The sequence below is a fragment of the Nothoprocta perdicaria genome, unplaced genomic scaffold, assembly GCF_003342845.1.
Source record: "Nothoprocta perdicaria isolate Ctin4 unplaced genomic scaffold, notPer1 scaffold_32, whole genome shotgun sequence".
In the NCBI taxonomy this organism is placed as follows: domain Eukaryota; kingdom Metazoa; phylum Chordata; class Aves; order Tinamiformes; family Tinamidae; genus Nothoprocta; species Nothoprocta perdicaria.
The window spans coordinates 184,653-209,225 of NW_020455555.1; the positions used below are offsets into that span (position 1 = coordinate 184,653).

Genomic DNA, 24,573 nt, shown 5'->3' on the forward strand with positions numbered 1-24,573 from the left:
AAAAAAAAAAAAAAAACCCACAAGCACAGGTTTGCTTGGATGGCGTATCTGATTTGGACAAAAGCAGGAGGAGGAGGACAGCGGTGACCAAATTGCAGTGTAACCAGGAAACTTGTCTGGCCTATGGCTCTTCACCTGAACTACCGGATGTGCCATGGGACTTTGATTACCAGGTCACAATGTATTATCAATTCTTTATTTTCTAGAACTACAGTTTTCTTGGGTATGGAAATTGGTCTTCTGCTTTAGCTAATGTTGGTACGGAGGGATGAAATGGCACTGCGGTGTAGCTGCAGGCAATGAGGCAAACTGAGGAACTGAGTGAGATCTTAAAGCCTCTGCGTTTTGGAATAGCAGTCATTGCTGGAAACCTGGCGCATGGTTCATTTTGCTAAGTTTAGCAGGGACTTTAAAGTTTACAGTGGCACTTGAATAAAGTCCTGGATTGATTAGTGCAGTCTTTTCTAACATGAATAATATTTGTCGGAACATTTTTAACAGCAATTTACAAGTGTGAAGCTTTAGGCATACAAAATCCATTTTAAGCCCTTTGTTTTTGGATTTAAATAATATGCTTATTACTTATCTGCTGACATATCTTTTCTCCATATTTTTTCCATGTAYAAGTGTGAGTGTGCAGATCATTTGATGAGGCTTGAAACATCCAAAAACATAAAAGAAATGTTTCCTTGTTGGGTTTATCTTGCTGGAGTATACTGTCTATGCTGAGGGTATGGCCCAACTTGCAGCGGTAATAAAAAGCTGTCAACGGCCCGGCATGAAGTTATTATTTAATATTCCATATTGAAACACTAAGGGGGAAAAAGGCTGGGTGTAATGACTCTCTATCAGAGGCCTGTTTGCGCCTCTTCATCTGTAGGTTCTTTTCTTTCCGACAGCTTGATATCTGCATGAGGACATTGGCATTATTATTAGATGTCATCTAGGATAAAGCCCTGCCTGCTGATAGCGCAGAAATTTTCCAGGCTTTGCAGATCAGTTTTATCACAGATCAAAAACATCCAAAGGAGGAATCCGTATTTCTCCTGCTTTAACTGGATGGATATGAAGAGAGATTATAGGCTACGTGTGTTCCGTGCAAGGACGTTTATTAGGCAGCTCATACACATTTTATTTGTCTTGTGTCTTTGCTTATTCTTTCTGTGTGTATATAAGTCCATTAGCAAGGAGGAGAGGCAGCACAAATTAGGGTGAAGATAATATCCATCTTAGTTTTCTTTAACAAGAGTGCAAGTARAAACGTGCAGTTATGACTGTCAATGGCAGAGTGTAAAGTTTTTCCTTTAATGCTCTTTGGGTGCATTTGTGTAATGATGCCMTATGTCTTCCTGATCGCTAAAGCAAGCTGAATCAGACCATTAGCTTTAGTTGCCATTCCTACTTCAGAGCAACTTCATTTTGGGGAAAAAAACTCAACACCATGAATTACAGATATAGCTGGTTAGATAAAACCAATGGCTGTCGCAATGAATTACCCAGCAGCCAACAGAAAAAATAAATTACTTGAAATAATATGTAAAACAATACTCAATAGRATTTGTTTGCATACTGGGGGGAATATGAAAATAAAGATATCGCATGATTTTAGTTCATGAGAGTCAGTTCATCCTGTAAGGGCAATACTTTGAGAAACCATGTATTTGGGTTTGGATTGGGTGTCCAAGCAAAGCATTTGTGGAAGAGCTACACTGTCTTTCAGCGCTATCAGTAAGCTCCTTATTACAGAGGAGAGCACAGCCGGGAGTCATTAGGGAAACGTCTGTGGCTGTGCCAGGCTTCCAGGAAGGAGATCAAATGAAAAGTTGTGTTTGGAAAAGCAGCAACTTTTTTGTATTTCCATTTGTACCTTTTTATCGCACTTTAATTGTTAAGCCTAACTCATGCCTGCTTTTAGAATGCACATTGAACGATTAAAACATAGGGCAAGTGAATATCACATACATACATTTTCTGGTCAAAAATACAGTATCTGTCACTAGTGGGGAGGGAAAAAAAAAGACTGGGAAAAATATTCTGCACAAGAGAAGAAAAACACTTCTTGGAACCTGGTTTATATTTATCAGATTTCCAAGCAGTAGTAGGAAATAACTGAGCTATTGCCACCCACATGATTGGCACTTTAGAAAACTGAAACAGCAATTTATGCCAAATTGCTCTGGTAAAATCTAAATGGCTGAAATCAAGAACAGATTTCTAATCCCAGCTTTGACTTTGCAGTCTTCTGCAGTCAACTAATCTCTGCATTTATCTCCATCTCTCTGCTATAGAGCTTATAAATTAGTTAATTTTTCTAAGATTGCTTTTCACAAATGTGCAGTATAGGGAAGCTGTCAGGAAAATGTGTCCTAAACAAATCGGTGCCAATATGCTTAGTAGACAATGGGGTTATGTGCTCAGAAAACTAAATTTTTTTTTGCTACAAGGCTTTTGCTACAATGAACTTTTTGCTACAATGAACTTTTCTGGATTGAATGTGAACACAAAATGGGAATGATGAGGTACCACCCATATTTGTCATAGGTGACAAGCAGCTAAACAACAAAAAATAATGTGCAGGAGCACAATATTCAATTCTTTTGTTTCAGTAGTAGGGCCTCTGCACTTATTTTTACAAAAACAAAACAAACAACAAAACCAGAAGGTACTTGTTCCCTAGAACTAGAATGAAAGGGTGACAGATGTTCATAAGTAGAGTCAGCTGATTGAAAATCTCTTTTCTCCCTTAAAAGCTCAGATTTTCACTTCATATTTGTTGATGTTAAAGTCTSCAGATTTGTCAGTGACTGGTAATACTGACTCTAGTATTTCTAAAATGATTGTAAAAAGTAAATTGGACCTTATTTTTTTCATGTTATGGAAACTGGAGAAACAGTACATTGCCTTGATTCCATTGATTACATGATACCAAGATATAGAGGGAAATCCCAACCAATTTGAGCATTGCAAGTTTTATTGCTGTTTTAAGAGGCTCTATGATTTCATGATTAGGTTAAACAGGAATATGTATGTTCAGAATTGCCCATAATTAGTCTGCTGACAATCTGCTGACATTTAATAATCTAACAATTGAATCATGATATTCTATGTAATAACCACTTGATATGTGTAAAGAATTGTTTCACTGACTCCTTAGAAGAGAAGACTGCAGCACAATATATATAAGCACAGGTCACCTGAGCTTAATGCAATCGTGCTGATTTGCAGCAATGGCAGCTCGAAGGGCTTCTTACCATTGAGGATGGAAGGTAAACTACAGAAAGAAGGAAAAAGGAGCTAGTTAAAATAGATGTATTTTAACTAACAGCTGATTGACATGTTTCTCTRCAGCTTAGTCATTACGGCAAATGCATAGTTGGTACCGTGTAAAATAGAGATTATGAAGTTTTTATTAAATATAGGTAAATACCTCCAGGCCCAAATGAATTAGTTTTCAGTTATTAAAGTTTACTAACATCAAAATGACTTAGCATTTCTGTTAACTAAATTGGTATTGTGAATTGGTATTGTATTGTGAACAATAAGAGGTTTTTAATGTTCAATGTCTATATGGATTGTGAACTGTCTTAAGTTAGTCTTTAAATGATTGATTTATATATAGCCTCTGATGATTTTAAATATATACACACACACACAGTTTCAGCTATAATTATTACTTTATTTTAACCACTGAAAATAAGTATGAGTCCCCTACGCTGTGTTTCAGAAAATATACTGAAAGATGAGAGAGAAAGGATGAAGTAATGATGGAATTGTTTAGAGATAGTTTATTAATTTAATATCAAGTCAAGTTTTGGATGTATATTTTAAAATATTTCCTCCTTTGTTCTAAGTGTATTTACATAAAAAAAGGAACATTCTGTTTTGCAACAAATGACTTGAAGAGGATTTGAGATTGAAAAGATAGTAAATAATTCCCTCATAGAAAATACAAGTGATACGGTTCTTTCTACCTACTCTTCTGTGTCTTCGTTACTGTTTTAGTTTGGTTTGAYAGTAGGCTTTTGAAGCAAATTCCTTGAATGTCTGCACTTAAAATTCTGATTCATTTTATGGAGTGTTTTCTTGGAGTGCACAAACTAAACCCCTTTCAGTTTAAATCAACACATGAGCTCAAATGTGCTCTAAATCGTGGTGGAACCTGTGCTTACACTGACCTGTATTTAATCCTCTCCCCCATTTGTGGTGATGATTTTTTTTTCCTTTAATTTGTACAACATTATTTTGAACCYACGAACAGTTTTGACATCTGCGACATCCTGTATCAGTGAATTAATTTCAAGATACTTCATTTAAGATATGTTTGGATCTCGTTTTCTTTCTGACCTGCTACTTAATAATCTCATCTGATGCCCTCTCAATCTTGTATTTTCAGACAGAGAATAGCAATTCACTAATGACCCTCCTCTGGCTCATAGTTTAATAGAATTCTCTAAAATCACCCCTTAATCACATCATACGTCTCTAATACAGATTGTGCAATCTAAATCTATGTAGTTTTTACTTGTATGGAAGATATTCTCTGCCTCTAGGCATTCTCATTATTGATGAGGCAGGGTGCAATGTAATAAATATGCATTTTTTGCTGTTGTGCAGAGCTGTAAATCAGAAGTTTTCAACTTTATTAATAGAGAAGTTCATGCTTGAAAATGCAAGTAACGAAAGGTAGGATTTTGTCACGGGAAGTCATCTTTAACTGACTGTAGGCTGTGCTGCCCTCATGCCTCTAGGTGCTATTCAGTGAAATAACTTAAGCTTAAAAATAATTTTACCCTTCACCTAATAAACATTACAAAAAAAAATCTTAACTATTATAGCTTGAGTAGAATGATTTTTGTAAACTTTAAGCTGCTCAAAATGTAATTACTGCTTCTGGATTTTTCCACCAGTCTTATACTTCCCTAAAGGTGCATGTAAAATTTATATGCCTTGCTTTTTATTTCTATCATTATTTGTGCAATTGAATATTATACTTAATCTGTCCTTTCAAGCAACCCTCCTTAAGACAGAAAATCAAGGTTGTTATAATAATTGGATAACTGGTTAYTATATGCTTAGAAATCCTTTCCACCTGAGCAATATAATTCAGTGTATGGCTTTTCAGAGAAATAAAATTAGCAATAATACAGCAAAACATGTTCTAGACTACACAACTTGTGAGAGAACCTAAAATATCTGATATTCAGGAAAGGCATTTGTTGGGCATTAAAGCAATTGCATAGCAATTTAAAATAAATGAATGGGTTCTGTAGCCTATTTTTTAACCTCTACTTTGTACATCATCAGAAGTTTGAGGTTTTTGTATGTTACCTGTGAAAACATGTTTTGCTGAACTTCAGTATGCTGAAGTAAACTACTAAGAATATTGCACTTAAAAGTAACTGTGCAAGAGTTTGTAGGTCTGCARTTTTTATTCATCAAACATTTTCATCCTTAAGATGGATGCTGGTGAGCAGCGGCTCCTAAGCCCCTGGGCCGCACTGCTCCTCAGAGCCTCCCTTCAAGGTTCCTTTTCTGGAACAGAGGCTTTTTTTCCAAACTGAATATAGAATAACTAGTTCAAAAAATTAGTGTTTTTTTCCCTACCCAATTTAATGCTTATGCAACTGCTGCCAGAGCAGAGGTGATTGCTTGTACATAAAATAAGTAGTCCAAGGTTATACTAATGCCAGCGTTCCTGCAATGTGCCCTGCCCTTCTAGCCTACTTTCACTGTGCACAGCCCCACTTAGAGAGTGTCACTAAATTCAGCATTACATCTCTTCTGTCCCAGCTCCGAAACTGCCAAAAGTGCACACACATTTGACACTTTCTGGTGATATACAGTATTTTTGTATGAAAACATTTGGGAGTGGGATTGAGAATACCTGTATAACATAGGTTAATAACAATTTGCTTTGAAACCAAAAGATACTGCCAGCTACCATTCATTAAATGTCACTAAATGCTGAAGTGAGTAGTTACTTTATTCTTTGAATCATTTTATTCATCCTGAGATCTTTATCTGCTCAGTTTGAATTCCTACCATGAGTTTTGTTCGGATGGCACCACATGCATTTAAATTTCTAAGCAAGGAATATTTTGTTGTTACTCAGAGCTGTAGATTTTGACCTGAATTGTTCTTTCCTCTGTATATCGACCTTCTTGGCTCGTACTGCCAGCTTGTACATTCCGTTCTGGTCCTGTACTGAGTAATTATCACTATTTAGGCTGAAATGCATAAGCATCATGTAAATGTTGTAAATGTAAATGCTCAGGCATCATTTACATGTTGTTTTTATTAATGCAATTGGGTAGAAATTTCTGACACACTCTTGGGTATTGGGAGTGCAAGGAGCTSCTGGTGAAGTTGCCTAATTGAAAAAATTGGTAGAAATTTGATAGTAGCACRTGGTAGAATCTAGTAGTGCATAGTCCTAGTTGTTTTTAGGTTTTGGTTTTTTKAATCTTTTGGTAGAAAAGTATTTGTGAAGTTGTCATATATTTTGCATTGAGCAAAACATTTGGTGTTCCAGCAAGACTGGTAKTTCTTAGCTGTAGAACTACAGGGGAAATTCTGAGCTATTCATTTCAAACATACTGTTCACAAACTAAACTCATCAGTGACAGTGAGAATTTCCTTCCAGTTCATGGTGTATATTCCTGTTACTTGTTCACAGTTTTCACAGCTTTCATTAGAGTTTGATTCTTGGTAAAAAGGAATTTACTGATGGTATTATCTGTGAAACCTCAGAGGTTCAGAAGGAACTAGTCCAAGAACCACATGCAAATCCTCATGCTGCAGACTGAGCTATAAACTCTAGTTTTAGCACGCAATATGAACATAGTGKAGGAAAAAAATGAGATATTTTAATGTGCACCTTGATCTTCAAGAGACTAAGAAGAGCTAATGTGCAAAGATCTTTAAGTCCATCRGCAATATGTACAGGGTGTAAAGCACAGCATCTGTTTAAAAGCACAGCTCTGCCAAACTGTTGAGGACAAATAACTTCTCTGCTCTAGTGTGGAGTATATTGAACAGCTTGAGCCAAAGAACAGTCAGCTTATTAGCAGGGGGGTTGGAGAAATGTACTTGGCTTTTCCCTCCTATAAATAAATAGCCATGAGGGAAATGGCAACATGAGTAAAGAAAAAACCCTAAAACTATATAAAAAACACATATCAATTTAGATGTATGTGAAATGAGAATAAATTCTCTATTCTCTAACACTGCCTAAAAATGAGACAGACACTGAATGTGTCCAAAAAATCTTTTGGGAGGGGATGGTGGGGGGATTTAGCTGTAGTTGCTACCCGCTTTTGGTTATAATGAAGAAATTGTAGATGATGTACACATGGCCACCCAGTGTAAATGTTAGAAAACTTGCCAATTCTGACATACAGTGAGAGGAAGATGGTGATTAACACCACATGTCATACAAAAAAAAAAAAAAAAAAGGGTATTTTTGCATTCGGGATGAATCACAGGCTGTCAGTGTGTAACTTGCCTTTTACCCACTGACTGAGAGAGATTAGAGAGATTAAAGGAACAAGAGAAAGTGAAGATGAATTGCTGGCTGAATATCGCAGGTAAAGAAAATAACTACTAAACTTTTGAGGAATAAGTAGAATTTTTCTAGATTTGCTGCCTGCTGATATAGGGTGAAGATTTTTATTCATTCAGTTTAGTCTTGGAACTTGTCAATTTTCCCTGAAATAAAAAATATGGCTCTCTTGAGGCTGAAGTACAAAATGATCTTGGTTATGTATTCATCACAAGTATTCTACTTTGTAAAGAGGTTATTGTGCTAGGACAGCTTTGATGGCAACTATTCTTGCTCTATTTTTAATTCACAAATGGAGTGGTATTTCCCCTCCAAATTTATATGTTGCAGAAGCAAAGTTAACTAGACCTCAGATGCACCTGGAAGGTTGAAGTGTAAAGCACACCTGACTCTTTTATCCATCCCTTTTTCACTTTGGCTCAATACTGGTTGCTCTTGCTAATGCAAGGAATATTTTTCTCTTCCTTTAAAATATCTCTGGGTTACGGTTATCTTATGGCAATGCCAGTCTTAGGCTAAATCAGGTTGGAAGGTACCTCAAAAGACTTAATCCAACCTCCTGCTCCAAGCGAGGCCAGCTATGAGATCACGGCAAGTTGCTCAGAAATTTATCTGATCTAGTCTTGAAAACCACCAAGGACGGAGATGCTATTCCCTGCCCCTGCAAATTACAATTTTAACAAGAAGTATTGCATTAATATATTAGCTCTTGACTTGTTCTACCATTGCTGTAGTGACCTGTGCGAGAATGAACTATTTCTAATTAAAGAGTCAAATTCCTTACATTTATGCTTGTGCAGTGATGCCTGGTTTCAGCTTAAAAGCAGGAAAGTGTTGGAGTGCATTTCAGGTTTAGCTAGCTCAGGTGCTGGTGAATGGCATATTTTTAACTGGGCAGTTACTAAATTTAGTTCTGTGCTACTTCATGAATCTAACACTAAGCTTGGGATGAATTTTATGTAATAGCAATGCAAACAAACTCTAGATAAGAACATCATCAACTGATACCGAGAGACATGTATGTTTTCCAGTGGTTGCAATCCAGATAGGTGAGATGGAAAAAGAAGAGACGATAGTGATCTGTGCAAGCAAGATAGGACAGAAATGCCTTGCCCGAGATCAGAGGTGAAAATTGAAGCTAGTTCTTAAGACAGGGTTAAGACAGGGTTCAGATTCATGAGCCAAGCTTGTTGTCTCTTCTTCTCTCTGATGTGTGTCAGAATATTTTCCAATATGTGGCTATCAACAGAGTTGACTCTGTGCATGTGTGTATGTCCATGTCTCCGTGTGAGTATATGTGTGCGAGAATGACTGGCTGAGATTGTGCCTCTCCTTTCAATTTCCTCTTTCATGTTTTTTCCAAATTACTGTGATCTTTAATGGTTTCCACTATGAGTGTTAAAATCACTGTTTAAAACTCTCACAAAGGGCCTTCAAAGGAATACCTGCCATATGAAGAGAGAGGTGGCACGATGAAGGAATATCTAGGACTTGTCAGAAAATAGGAAATACTGCTTCAAAAAATTGTTTAATTAGAGTATTGCAGTGGGGACTAGTCTGTCCTGGGTTTCTAATTATTCTGGGGTTTCTCCTGCTGTAAACTAGAATGTTCATTTTTGACTTGAAAAAAAAATGCTTAGCCTTCTGTAATGAAAAGTCTAACCAAAACTCAGCAGTTCTGTGAAGAAATACAATAAAAATCCTCAGTAGTGCTGCTGAAAATGCTGGTCTGTGAAAGCTATTAATAAGATATAAAATCAATAGCATATATGGTGATGGACATTTATGATCCTTTTGCAAGTTCGTACAGCCTCAGGAGTTTTAACAGAACATCATCCCAAACTATGCAGTTACTGTTTGTCTATCTAAATTCTCCTTGTAGTGTAAAATGGACATATTTTTCTTCTTCACACAGTGTGCTAGTGTTATGGGCTGTCAGGCAACTGCTCTGCCATCTCCCTGGAGCAGGTAAAATGAATTCTCTGTATGCTATAGAAGCCTCGTGAGCTATTTTTAAAATGGAAGCTCTTCTATAAATATTTTAGACATAATTAGAATATATTGGGAGAGAAGTTCCCGTGGAGGCTTGGTGAGGGGCCTGGCAGGCTGGTGCGGGCTCTGCAACGGCAATAGGCCTTGCTGCTAAAACTGCCCRATATCCTAGCCAGCACTTCCGAATGCTAGGCTGGGGACGTGGGAAGCGAGCAGGGGAGGGAAAAATAAATAAAGCACAGGCTTGTTTTCTAAGTCTTCCTAGCAGAAATGGTTTAAACCTTGTTTTGCGGCCTTTCTGAGAAAGGAGAAGAGAGATTAAATAGCTGAAGGCAAGTGCATGTATGGCTTGCTAGCTTTATCGGGACAGCTAGATATAGGTGAAAGAAAGCCRGTGGAAAGAGTCATTGCAGAGGTAAAAATGAGTTTTAGTTAGAAAGAGTAATGCYTTACCCTCTTCTCAGGTAACAGTTGTCCATTTTAGCTGAAGTGAAAGGACATTTGAGACAATGTGGTGCAAAAACAGAATTTAAAGGACTTAGTTTCCTACTGTTAGTCTTGGCTGAAGTTGATCTCTGGAGCACAGCATCTTCTGCAGGCAGCCAGGGACAGGGGAGGGGAACTGCCTTGCTGTCACCATCTGAAATGTTGGCCGTCAGCTGTCAACAGTGCATTTCTGTTGAACAGTTTTAGACATGGTGTGGGGTTAGTTAAGAGTTTGGCAGAAAGCCATTTCAGGATCTAGTGTAATACTTATGCAAAGGGGAAAGTAAATTTAGTGCGGGAGGAAAGCTGCTAAGTTGGCTAAAGAGATGAGATCTGAACCCAAAACAACTTCTCAGCTGGCTGGGATTCTTCTGTTTAGCATTTATAGGTACACATACACTGTAGTTTACACTGATACATTGTATTAACAGTGATTCATTAATTCTTTGTTTATTTTGTGGCATTTTGGGGGAACCTTCACCTTTTTCATTCTGCTGATAGAATGCTGAGCATATGCTTAAGTTTTGGGAACAGTTAATCCACTCTTCATGTTAAAAATGATCTAGGGTAGGGCCCTAGTTTCTGCATCTTTAAAATGGGATGAACTTCAGATTAACAGCTTTGATTGAAGCCTGCAGTGCTGTGGAGGAAGCATGAACATAGAAGGGGAATACAGAAATGCAAAATGTTCAGAATGCAAAATGCAAAATGTACAGAAATGCAAAATTTGCCAAAGTCAATATTTAGTCCAGCAGAGCAGCAGTAATATGTTCAGGAACTGAACTATGAAAACCATCAGTAGAAATCTTCAGGTGCTGAAGTCYGTGCATTTGAATCTTTAGAAATCTTTACATTTCAAAGGATTCAACAGATACATGATTAATTTTTTGGATGATGTACAGAACCCTCTCTCCCCCTTTCCATCTGTCTCTAATATTATCTCTTTCCTTTGCCCCCTCCCCTTCTCTGCAAAAATGCTAAGTAATCCTGAAGATGGGAACTATATTTATAGTCTGCTATTTAGCTCGCTAAGAGAAGCATTAATGCAAATCAGTTTATGCCTTTTAAAGAATGGTGCAATCAAGTGATGCCTTTCTCCGGCTTGAAAGCTAAGGTATATCAAATTTAGAGGCTCCATGTAGATATATGGTTTTATGCAAAAAGCTTTGGTGTCATGAAATGAGAAGTATGGAATAAGGAAAGAAGAACAGAAGTGATGGACTTGCCATCACGTATTTAGCCCTTAAGCAAGCGGAGGGCATGTGTTCSAGCACGGAAAGGCTGATGGGAGCCTGTTGGCGCAGCCCCCACGCCTGTCAGGCCCATCGCTCGCGCGGCGYCGCGCGGCGTGGTTAATGGCGTTGCTATGGCAACTGCAAGCCCACTGCTCCTCCAGGTAGCATCACAAGTGCAGGCGGTGCCCGAATGCAAATCTCAACTTAAAAACAGCAAAAACAGACAAGTGTGCATGCACGTGTGCCCGCACGGGTGTGCACACGCTCATGCACTACCTCTCTTGTGCATCTYTTCACACCAGATAATGATTACAGCTGTTCTCTTCTCTCTTTTTTTTTTTGTTTTCTTCTTCTTTCTGGCGTCAGGAAGGGTAACTGTGGGGGCTAACTAGCAAAATGGGAAACCCCCTTGGAGAGGGAGGCTACCTGCAGAACTGCCAGCAATGTCTTTGACAGATGGTATGAGGTCTCCAAAGAGTCTAACTGGTTTATCATGGCCAAGGCACGTGCTGCCCATGGCTGAGCTAAAGCCAGCAAACACACATTAGCCTGATGACTTGATCTTGTAACTGCTTTTAAAGAGAAATAGAGTCAAGACGGTACAACCTCATTTTGAAAGGGCTATATTTGGGTCTCTCAGCACCCGCATTGCTTTGACAGAGTCCCATGTGAATCTCTCTCCCACACAAATTCTGTGGCTCATGTTTCAGGCTGGTACAAACTCTGTATTTAGGTGCAAAACTTCAGGTCATTCTACTACATAAGCCAGTTGCTTTGCTGGTGAGCAGCCAAATTTTAGGTGKTTTCATACAAGCTGTCTTAAAAGATCGCTCTGAGGTGAATGTGTCTTTTGCAGCTGTATCTTAAGAGCATCCATTTGAAGATCTTGGCATGTATAAGATTTATGCACAACTTCTGTGGCCCTCTGGTTAGCATAAAGGAAGGACTAGACTGTGTCAAGTTACCTAAGAAAGTGGTAGATGAAAAGCAGCTTGTAGCAATAGATGGAAAAAAGCTTCTAGCAAAGWATGGACTGGGAATTGGGTGGGATCAGTTCACTGAACTTAAGATTAATGTAGTTCAGTGTGTTGAAAAATAAAAAAAAAAAAGTCACGTACAGGATTATTTTTGCTTCTAACTCAAATGTTACTCATTTCAAAAGACGACTGAGAATGAAGCATCTGTGAAGAATCTCAGGTGTTTTTCCAAAGTTTAAAGGACTTGAGAAGTCAAAAGGATATTTTTTTGCCCAGTACATAATGCAGAATGTTCCAGGGATGTAGCAGATGATATCCTAGAGCTCCAGTCTGCTGTACCAACTGGCACAGCCCAATGATTAATTAAATTTAAGGGTTTTCTTTTTCTTCTTYTTTTTTTTTTTTTCTTTCTTTTTTTTCCCTTCAGTATTGCCTTTAAAATGACTGGCTATTGTGCCATGAAGCTTCCTGTAGGCTCCCAGTGATGCTGAATCTGTGCTAGATGTTGCCTTTGTTACTGGTGTGAATGGAGGTACTGAGGGAGGTTGCTATTGTGGGCACACGTGTGAAGTGGGTCCTATGTGAGGAAGGCTCACATGTCAGTCATCCTTCCTCACTAAATTTGCAGTCCTCAGGTGCATACTAGGATTGTTACTAAACAGCAAAACTTAAAACTTGTGAATGAATGTCTAATCATTTGGACATTTTTTTTCTTTTTTAAACTTAAATCGGTTGCCAACCTGAATATTTGAATGTTAGGAAAAGCTGTGGAATTTGGGAAATTGTATTTTTTTGGAAATGTTGTAGTCTTAATTAATGAGCTGTGCCTGTCAGTGCTGAGTGTCACGAGGAGATTTCCCTGTTTCTACAAGAGTTACCAATGAAGTAGAAAGTCCATTGCTCTTGGTAGGGTTTATTGAATTTTATTTCTTGTTGCAAGGTTGCTGCTTAATGTTCAGTGTTAAGAAAAATCACTACAACTTTTCTGTAGGCAAAGTATTTTAATTTTTTTTGTCCCTTTCCTGCTTTGGTGGTTCTTGAGACAGTAAACGAAGCCTTTCAGTGCCTGACCGTTAAATGGCACTGACTTTGCAGCTTATCAGTGGCTGTCAGTGCTCCTYCTGGACCTTTCACCCACCAGGATTTGCCAATTCTGACAAATTTTTGTGCAGCTGGTTAGTTAAATTAGTTGGCCAGGCCTGTCTTAGTCATTAAAATAAGCCATTCATTTCTGGTTTTCATAGCCACCAGGTTTTCAAAAATCATCCTTGTCCTGGCTGGCAACTGCTTCTTTCGACTCTAGAAGCTCCAGAACAAGTGTCCTCAGTGGGCACCCTAACTTGAAGCCAGCAATTCCTCAAGCCAGCAGCAACCTCTTTCCCCACTCCCAAGAGAAGCCAAATGGCTCCMTCTGTAAGACACACATAGTACAAGATAATGAAGTAAACAACAACAAAAAAGAATTTTAAAAATACTAGTAGTTCCTATTTATTATTTCATCAAGTTGCTTTTTTTTTTTCCTAAACAAATGTGCAAGTGTAAGARGAAAARCCTCTAAAGTTGCAGGAAACTTTGTATTTGTCAAGTGCAGACAGTGTGGGAAGAATCAGTTTCTGCATCTCTAAAAGTAGAAATAGAGGAATCCTTTCTCTTCCTGTGCAATTGTTGTAAGACTTGAAGGCTAGATACCGTCAAATGAGCAGGGGCTAAGAGATGCTGCATCAAACAGCAAAATAAATTATCCTGTGGAGAATGACATTCAGAGATTTGCTGGAGTCGTGTAGTTCCTGTTAGCATCGTGCGAACTGGGGCACAGAAGCTGCTTTTGTGGAATTACACAATGAGATTTATTGGAGATTGGAGATGTTAGAAGGGGAGCAGGACCAGGACCCCACAGAGTACTATTTGCTGAGCATGATATGAAAGAGAACCACCTACAAATCCTTATTCATCTCCACAGATTAGTGTAGGGATAGTCACAGATTCATGCATTTCTTGCAGTATTTACTGATTGCTAATGAGATAAAATTGTTTGTGGTTCCCCAGCACCTGGTCAGCAGTCTATAACGGGAAATATTCCCAGTTTTGTCATGCTTGAATTTTGTGTGTTAAATGCAGAAGGGTTTTAGTTATAGCATTAATTTGAACTTTGCTTTTCCTAATTAGAATAATTTATATAGCAACTGGCTGCAGTGCTCAGAAATTCCTTCTGTGAAACCAGGAGATTTGTGATTAAAATGTGGCGGTGGCCCCCTCAGTTGGAAAGGAACCAATATGCCAAAAGCTTTCTCTGAACTGCTTATGCTCAGGGAGAGCAGGCAATCTAAGCAAACCAATAAAATGGCACCCCGTGTCTCCAAATTAGCAAGCAACTAGAGTTTGATTAGAACTGATATTGAATTCAGCAAGTCAGAGAGTTCTACCTACCACAATCTATAAAATTAATCAGCCACGAAATACCACATGCAGATTGGCAGGCTCTTCATCCAAGAAGTTTTGGGAAACAAGCACAACTGGCACTTCAGGGCCATAGTCCGTACGAGAACAATATGTTTCGCAGCAGCTTGTCACCAGCAGCGTGCGTGTTAGTGGTGCGTTGCTCCTGAGGGCTGCCACATGTGCGATGGATGCATCTACATGTGATGCTGCTGGTTTGGGGAGTGCTGCTTGGTGTATGGATGAGTTTTGTCACTTAGGGATCCCCACTGTAAGTAAATGCTGATTTCTGGTTCTACATATGTCGCTTAGAGCGCAGACRGATATAAACGTGCTCAAGTTTGTGGCGATAGGCTAAAAGTGATTTTGGAGGTAGTAGTACTGGTTTTGCCTACCGCCCTGAGGTGTCATTAGGGAAGCAACGTGATTTATTTGTTTTGGTTTTGGCCTGCATGGTGCAGCCTCAATGGCCATGGCAGGCAAGGGCTAGATGAGGACCTCCAAAAATTGTCTTTGTAATGCCATTGAAATCACCCTCCAGGATTGCCCCAGGCCCAGGGACTAATTTCCTAATATCTAATTTATTAATCTTGAACCTCTACTGGTATTGGATGGCCTGGAGATGATTCAGAAGGTTCAAATAGACCTTCTGGCTGGTTAACATTGTGTTTGTAGTATGTTGTTAAAGAGTGGGACCAGCTCTTTGCCTGGACCTGTGGCAGTGGGTGGCCTGGGTCTGTGCTGGCTGCAGTCRGCAGGATCTCCCGTGGTCAGTCTGTTTGCCCAGCCCACAGGAGAGCTACACAGAGTTGTTAAGCCTGCATTAATTTGCTCTCGTGGGCTGTTGAGACAAGTGCCGAATTGCCAGCTGGTGGAAGGGCAGGTCTTCCACCCTGGCAAGGCGATCCAGCAAGTCCCGTGGAAGCCGGGGCCGCGGCGCTGCGGGTGCCCCGCGTGGCGGGTACGTAGCCGAGTGCCCCCCRGCCCTACCTGCCCGTGTCTGCGCCCGCCCCGAGGCTCCTGCGTGCGGGGCCTGTCCCTGAGAACATCCTCGCAGGGGTGAAGAAAAGACTAAACCCGAGTGAAACTGAAGAATCATTTGGGGGTGAAYGGGCTGTCTCAGGTACTGCTGAAGAGATTTAGGTAACTGGTCACTGGTGAGGTGCTCCTTAGTTTTTCTCTAGGCATCTAGCATCGTGCGAATAATGTTAAATGGGTTGAATGGGTAGGGGGAAAAAAAATAGTTCTTTTACTTCTGTAGCTGTAGCATGTATGAAAACATGGCCAGGGTGTCGCAGCGGAGGTCACCTTGGTGACCCTGGATAGCTAGGGGAATAGTTAGATGGTTTATGCCAGTTGAAAATGATATTTACTGCTGTTTAAACAAGTCTGTAATAAAATATTTATGGAATAGTCCTAAAATGCTAAGAAGCTGGAAATGTGTATTTTTTTTCTTCTGGAGTCTCCTTCCTCATTGCTCAAGCCTAGTTGTTCCCTTCAGATGAATTCTWAAGCCCAGGTCAGTTCATTCATTCTTAGAATTTGTTTTCAGAGCCTGAGAGATCGTAATACAGTAAATGATTTGAACGGAAATTACTATTCAAGATCATTGTTTCTTATTTTCCAAGGTCATTACATCATAGGCTTTATAATTACAACCTCAATTTCCGCCACATATATTTTAAATACTTCATCTGGGTGATCTGAAGCAGACTTTTTTTTTAATATAAATACAATTTTATCCAGCAATTTAACTGAAAAATTAAATATCACAGGTAACTGAGTCCTACACTGAATGCCTTTTAGTAAAGTGTATAATAACTTGTCTAAATAGTCCTGAGTGTCTTGAGTTTAAACAATTTGGCCCTTACAGTTAATTTAAAAGTTCTCATTGATTTTCAGACTTTGAATGAGTGTTAGCAGATGTTGGCAAGAGAAAGGAACTAACCACTGTGTAAGTTTGTGGCCCGTACTTGGTGACTTCCAGCAAGATTTAACTTTACCCTGAAGAATTTTTGATTAAAAATCACTCCTCTTTTTGGTTTGGTCAGCAGAACATTGAATATAATTTTACACCAGAGCTGACCTAATTTGAGGAAGTTAAGTTCCCGTGGGGCCTTTATTGCTCCCTACCCTATTTTCTGCACCCGCCTCTTCCAAGGGAATAACTCAGGCTTGCCTTGGAGTTTCAGAAACGTAGCCAAAGGCCACATTTACAGCTATTTTCTGGTAAGGTGGTTCTTGCTTGCATGATACATATCTTGTTGTAACCTCTGCTTTAAGATTTTGCATCTCTTTGTTTAGGCCATGTTTATTGTCCTCTATGGCTGCTTGTGGTCACAGTGGGAAGAGGGTAATCAAGTTAGCTGAACTCCTTGGAATCATATATGGAATATGCAATATTCCGTGTTTCTCAATCATACTGGGAATATGTTTCCCAATCATGCTTATTTTGAATGTCTGTATTCAAGACCACTTGAACATCTCTCATTATGCTGTGAATGTTTGGGCTACTAAATAGTAAATGCAACATAGCTCACTAGACAAATGGTTTCTAGGAAAGGCAAGTGATTTCATTCGCCCATATCCTTATTTCTTGCACAAATGTTTATACAGATAGGAGTCTTTTTCTTCGACCATTTTTCTTGGATCACAAACAATTCCTCTTTTTTTAAATGCAGGGATGAGTCTAGCAGCAAAGCTGGGGAACAGAGGGAGCTGGAAGACAGAAAGTGCTCTTTTCAGAGAGACCAAGCACAGCGCTGTGCCTGCTTCCTCTGACATGCTGTAATGTACTTGTCCAGCTACTGCCTCCACACATCCCCTGTTTCAATGTACCAGAGCTGTCACTGTTGAATAGTATCCATTGTATGTGATAGGCTGTGAATATGGGATGATCAAGTGGTGACTTCCTGGAAAGGAACAAAATTAATCCTCATAATTCCCCATCCCTCACAGGAGACCTCCTGACAATTTGAAAASTGGCAAGTGTGAGGGATGTTAAAATTCATGCAGCTTGGAAAAAGCTCCATTGGATTGTCCATTTAAGCATGTTTTAGGCTGGAAGCTTTTACTAGCTAGTTACAAATGTATTGATTTTTAAAAAGAAATTATTGACCTTTAAAACCCTGGAGTCAGCTGCCTGACTTATTGGAGACACTTGGTTATTTATATTCACAGAGACTCAGCTAAGGGCTGAGGATTTTCAGAGTCAGACCTGAACAGTGATCAGGAGTGAGGGATAAGAGGTGAATGCACTGTATTTGCATAACATAATATAAGTAGACAGACCTGACTACAGAAAGCTGAGATACAGCTTACAGCCTCCATGGCAGAGGAGAAGATCTCAAACTCTTCCTTCACACCCTCTGCCATTTGAAAAAGCTGGTGTATCCAACATCCTTCTATGCCTGTCTTAAGTCCATGCACAGCATGGAAATATTCTGGTGCCAGGGCTGAAGTGAGCGCCTGGGTCCAGCATGACCCACGTGTGCTGTGCTTGCTGAGTTGCTTCAGGGGTTGTTTCCAGCTCTTCCTTTTGAGGCTCACACAATCCCCTCACAGTCCACGAGGCTCTGCCCCCTCCGAACACCCACCCTTGGGTACCAGCAGTGAGATGCTACGGGAGCGCTGGGTTCTGCTGACGTGGCAAGGCAGCCTTGTGGATATTGATGTGTCCACCAGAAGTTTCAAAATTCATGTTCTCTGTCCCACTGCCACAGAGAAAATCCATTTTCCTGYATGGCTTCAGAACGATGATTGGCAAGGCTATGAATGATACTGAATTGATTTTGCAATGTGCTGTGAACTAATGCCCCAGTGAGAGTTCTCTCTTGTTGCGCTATCTGCTCTCTAAGTCCCCTTCTCTCTGTCAGGTATGGACCTGGCTTTCCTTGTGGACACCAAATGGGCAGGTTTGACTCCAGACACATTTATTGTAGTTCCCACCCCACAGTGTGGACCACCGGACAGTCCTGGGTTTGGGGAGTGTTAACATCTGTGGCATCACCTATATTTTCTACTTTATTACATTTGATTTTGCTCCCTGTGATCTTGGGATCCTGTWGCATTTCCTTCTTTTTCTTGTGTCTTCATTTGCATTTTCGTTCTTATTTCATAATTTATTCTCCTCTAGCTGTATTATAAATAAAGGAAATGTAGAGAAGGAGAAAAATACTTTTTCTATTCTTGTCTCCTTTTCCTCATCACTCTCTCTTTTATTTTCCTACCCACTTTGCTTCTCCCCTTCTCCTTCAGTTGTGATTGTTTTACTCATTAGCAGAAGCAATACTGCAAATGGATTTTTTTTTTCTTAGGAGGAATAAAGGGAATCACCGAGGAAACTGAGAAGTTTTCTCTGCCAGTAAATCCTACCGTACATGTGCACAGGAATATTACTCTTCCTTTTGCTCGCTCTTTCCTGCTGCATAAAAGTTGGATTCTCATTTTTGGAATCCTTCACAGTGTGGAGGCATTTGACTCCGGTAAACTTTACATACTCCCGTGGTAACAAAGTGCACAAGGAAGATTAACATTTACATTCACCTTTTGAGGTGCAGCACTGATGAAACTTTGGCTAGTGTTTAAACCTAGCAGTCTTCCTTTTCCCTAGCACAGTATCTAGGAACTGCATGCTGAAGTAGCAGTCAAGGATTCACTCAGGAGAAGAAAAAGAATAATGTGATGTTGGTGGGTTTCTCCTCTGACTTGTGGCATTATTGTTAACTTCTTTTTGGTGGCAAATTGGAGACATGCGTGCGTTGAACCCTAGCTCATATTCTGTAATCGCTTTCCTTTTCCGTAGGTTTCTCTCAACTTTCTCTAAGCACTACATTTTATGATTAAATTGGCACATTTAGCCAGAGTGAATGTGTTGGAAGGAAGGTGAATTTAGTTTATTTGGCCTGAGGTGTATTTAGCCATCAGAAAGGAAAGATCTCTGTCTCTTCTGATCATCAGTTTAAAAGTCCTGCTTTGGCAGCCTGGGTTATCACTGTCAAGATTGGAATGTATTTTTATAAAATGGTCTTATGTATACAAGACACTAAGTTTGATACAGGTAAAATGGGGTGAAATTGCAGGGTTGCTGCCTGACACTGCACATTACGCTCAATTTTTGAGGTGGGTCCCACTAGGTTTTAGTATTTATGGATTTTTTTATTGTTTTTTTTTCTTTTTTTCCCCTCCCCTGTTTTCATCAAATATCAAACTTCATTGTAAGCACAACTATCCAACTTAATTATTCTCACCTCTTGAGATTTCAAATCCATTAAACAGCAGTAAGGCTCAGTAATGGTTCTACTACTAATAATGAAAGTATAATAATATTGGTGGCAACAGAGGATAGTGAGCAAAACAGTAAGGAATATGTAAAGGCACAGATAGCGTTATTAAAGATATTTCACAAAAGACAAACTCAATTGCCAGGTTAATGCTTCGGACCAGAGCTAACAGTTTTAATTACTTCCTCCTCCCGTTTCCCTGGTGAAGAAGCTAGCAGTAGAGTTATTTGGCTTTCTAAGAAATGCAAGGCTTTCTACCACGTTTCGTTTCCTTTAAAAGAGTTGCTGCTATAACGTAGTTAACGCTAAGGTAGTAGATGCTGCTTTTTGCAGCTGCTGGGAGCATTCTGGTCAACAGCAAGGAGATAATCTTGTGGATCTTGCTCGGAAGGGTTAAAATATCTTCAAGCAGGTGCTTTTTGTTCTCCTTCAGTGCGGAGCGASTTGATGTGATGGTAGAGCTGGGAGGACTTGCATGGTTGCGAGCAGAGTGTGTTAGGATCTGAAGAAGGTGTGTGCGCCTCACAGCTTGAGTGCACTTCTATTAAGCAGAAACTGAATATTGCTGAAATTGCTTTAAACATGAATCAGTTAAAATTCATTTGTGATTGAAGTTTAGGTAGTGTCTTGTACTAGGTTCTGGTACTACTTTATTGCATGTACTCAAAGAAACAGTACACAGTTCTTATGTAATGTCTCAGTGATTCACTTGGTTCTACTCTTCTCTAGTGCACATGATCAAAGACTCAGATTCATTTGGACCAAAAATGCTGACAACAAAGTGTTCAAGTTTGCTGAGGGATACTAAAATTGAAGGCAAAGAAAATGCTGTTATACCATAGCTTGATTAATTCGTCCCTAATTTAAAGCACCTTTGAAATCAACTTTCAACTACTTTAATCTGAGAAAGGAAGCATGGTATTATCAAAAATGGAATATCTAATTATAAGAGTTGGGTGCTTGTTCTGCATAACAAAGACTTTTGGACTAAGATTAGACTTTATGATAACTGGTGATTTGAGAAGATGTTATAACAAGTTTCAGGAAGGCAGGACCACAAGTGTGTGAAATGTCTCCTGTCYTGAAATCAGGGCCTGTGTACAGTTCAGCTTAAAATAACACTTTAATAATGCTTAATAGAACTGCTCTGGATATTACCTGCAGATGCCTTTGGTTTGTCTTTTACTAAAGTGCTAGGCAATGAGGTGAAGGTGAGCGTGGCTGTGCTCAGTGTTCAGCTAACAGGGCTTGAGATGCTTGAGTTTTAGGACCAGAAATAGAGGAGCACAAAAGGGGCAAATGAAAATTTTACCCATCTCCTTCATGGCCRTATGTGGTAATGTATGCTTTATTAAATAGATGAGATGAAGTAGTTACCTTCATAGAGGCTGTTATCAAAAGCCGGTGTGTTCCTGATGTGTAGAACCTTGCTGAATTATTTAGAGCTCCTACTGTTTCAAAGCAGGGGGAGGTATTTTCAGATGAAATGTGCAGAAATACATGGGAACTGAAGTMAAGCTGCTTACATTTAAGATGATTTTTTGAGTTGACAAACTTAYCTACATCTTTATCTTCTCTGTGAAAGAAATCAGTTCTAAAACTAAGTACACTTAACTAAGCTGTGGCGAACTTGTGCCTGCCCTGATTCAGTTTGTGGAGGTGAATGACGAGGAGGGATGTGTGAAGCGAAGCCGATGGGATCCACAAACACCCATCCAAGCAGCAGCCAGGTTTTGGCCAGCCATGCACTGAGATTTAGGAACAAAGTTTGTGACCTGTTTATCTGTTCAGGCTCTAGAGCTGGGCATATTTGTGTCTGGACGGTTCCCTACTAGGATTCATGTTAGTGATGGGCTCTGTGGGGGGAGTGTGAGGGGTCGGACAGCAGACTGTGCTCACCTCTCCCCAGTAGCACTGCAACTAAATTCACTGGATCTTGCTGTCTTCCAAGCTCACCAGTAAGGAAATGAACCAAGAGCCTGTTCATAGCTAAATAACATTGGAAGTGTTTGTTTATTTTAGTAAAATKATAACACCAGAAATTAAGCTTCTCAGGAAGACAAGTGATATCCACACATGACCATGCAATTCTTAGCACCTGCACTGYAGCCAGACCATTTTCTCAACATTGCTATTAAAAGTCATGCTTTTCCTTAATACTGTGTGGTGCAGCTGAAAAGTCTCGGAGAAAAACATGTGTTGCTGCTTTACAGACTGCTCCTTGCACATGTGCTGACTCTGCAGCTGCTTCCTGCAGTCTTTGGCTTTTGTAATTAGGACAACCCGTGAGCCTAGCTAATGATATTAAACTGACTGGTCCATAAGTCTAGCATGTCATTTATCATAAGGGTTTAATTTGCTGAGTATGGGGGCAGCACAATACAAGGCTTGCATGTGTGATAGATGTAACTTGCCTTTATTTTTTTTTTTTGCTCTTGTTGCCAAGTTACAAAAAAGTGTTATCACAGTGAATTGTCTGCATTTAAATAGACTAAGATTCTGCCTAAAACGAGYCATAGTGAGGAAAATTGATAATATACTGATGTCTCCAAAGAGGGCATAACAAAACAAAAACACCCAACCTGTGAAAAGGATAATTCTGTATTCTAGATATTGTCCAGACAGGGTCAAAAATAGCTGTTCAGACTGAGACTATTATATATGCCACAGTAGCAAGTGATGAATAGGAGCTTACATGCATAAAYAGCTACTGATATAAAACTAAATAGCGTGAATATTAGCAGGCATTCAAAGACAGAGCCACAGAAATTGGTTATCTGAATTGTACTGTGGARTTACTTTCCCTCAAAATAATCTGATACCCTTACAGTCAGTTATAATATCAAAATCCTAAGGAAAAATAAAAKAGATAAATCCAAAAATGTATCAAGTCTCCAAATGATAAGAAATAATCTTAAAACATAACAACAGAAAATACTTTTGTGTTTTACAAAGTGGAAAGATATACCATATTTGGATGGAAAAACCAAATCAAACATTTCTTCTACCCCTTCTACACCATACCAAAGTGCTTTAAGTTCTCTGAAATAAGAATCTCTTTCGCCCAAACCTATGTAAAAGATTGCATGGAGGAGCAGTAGCTAAGGGGAGTGTCTGTTACTACTGTCTTTTTGTTAGTGATAAATATAAGTTATTTGCAAAAATGTGCATGCTGAGTCAACAGAGTGTGGCTGGGCACTGTGACTACCTGCATGCTGAGTATCAGTGTCAATGCTCATATCCATTTTGTTGTCAATGCAGATGTGATCAATGTGGAGCCTCCCATCCTCTTAGAATAGAGCTACTTTGTTGTAATAATAATGTCAGGACAGTTAGTTCTTAGTGCATTTCAAATGCAAATTTTAATACATCATTTAAAACTCAACTCCTTAAATAAGCTGACTGCCAGTATACAGATGGTCCAACCAAATACTGTGTGCAAGCTGTTGCAGAAAAATACAGTATAATGTCTAAGAAGCATAGGTAAATCCAGTCACTATTTGAGGTCTTTCCACAGAGAAGACATAATCCAAAACAAATGTCTTCATTAGAGTGAGCCAACTAAAGATCCAAAGGTAAAATCGGGAGCTGCTGCAGTGTGGCACCAGCCAGGCTGGTTTGCTGTTTAGAGGAACAGAAAGGCGTGATGCTGCCTTAACGGTGCCACTTTTTAAGWAAGCCCTTTATTAAAAAGCTTTGCCTTGACTGAGATAAAGCTGGAGATGTAAGGTGAAATCTTTCCATTAAAATAAATAAATATAAACTATCACACAGCCCCAGCAGCAACCTGCCTCAATAACTCTGCTGGAAATCCCGAAATCCCCAGCCTCCTCAGAAAATGGAAGGAGGGAAACTTGCCAAGATTTCAGAACGAGGAAGAGGAGAATGTTGTCCCTTCCCGGTAAACTGCAGTGCCGGAGGTGGGTGCCCTCCTCGCAGGGAGCCTCCTGCAGCTCGGAGCCGCTGCTGCTCCCCGCTCCTGGCGAGCGCCGCTTGCCCGGCGCGGGCGCAGCCGCCGCATCCCAGCGCGGGATCCCCAGCGCCGGGGAGCGCAGGCAGGGAAGCGTCTTTCTGGGCGCTCCGGAATTGCGACTCGCTGGAGCGATGAGACACCTGCCGTGGGCACGAGCCCGCGGGAGCCGCTGCTCCCGCCGAGTCCCCGGGCGCAGGGAGGATTTAGGGATATTGCAAAGTGCAGCCTTCAAACAGAGCAAGTGCTGCTGCTGCAAAAGTTGCATTAGGGGCAGGAAGAGCGATCTCTGTGCCGTCCCTTGACCTGCTGCCTGTACCCGGGGCACGGCGTGGTGGCACGCACGGGGTTAACGCCAGGGGACACACGGGTGCATGTACTACCAGCCGCTAAAACACTCCCTGACCGAGCTCCAGCGGCAGCTCCCGTAGGCAGCGCGGCACCCCCAGAGCAACGGGCTAACGGAGCATGAAAACACTCGTAAATGTCTTACCTTGGGCTAGTCCAGTGTCGCTTTTTGGTTGTTCTCCGTCCACTACCAGAAAGAGAGAAATTAATGCCAGCTTCCCGTGAGTCATCCTAAAGGGCAGAGCGGGCTCGCTCCCTGCACCGGCTGCTGGCTGCCTCCGCGCTC

The 24,573-nt window shown here is 40.2% G+C and overlaps 1 protein-coding gene across 2 annotated transcripts in view; it reads right to left on the reverse strand.

Annotated features, from left to right (window-relative positions):
• Positions 1-24,520, reverse strand: part of RASGEF1A (RasGEF domain family member 1A) — a 147,111-nt gene extending 122,591 nt beyond the window's left edge. For both annotated transcript variants that reach the window (XM_026043048.1, XM_026043047.1), the window contains exon 1: positions 24,433-24,520. The gene's annotated coding sequence lies outside the window, so the exon portion shown is untranslated. The remainder of the gene's footprint in view (positions 1-24,432) is intronic.
• Between the last annotated feature and the right edge of the window lie 53 nt (positions 24,521-24,573).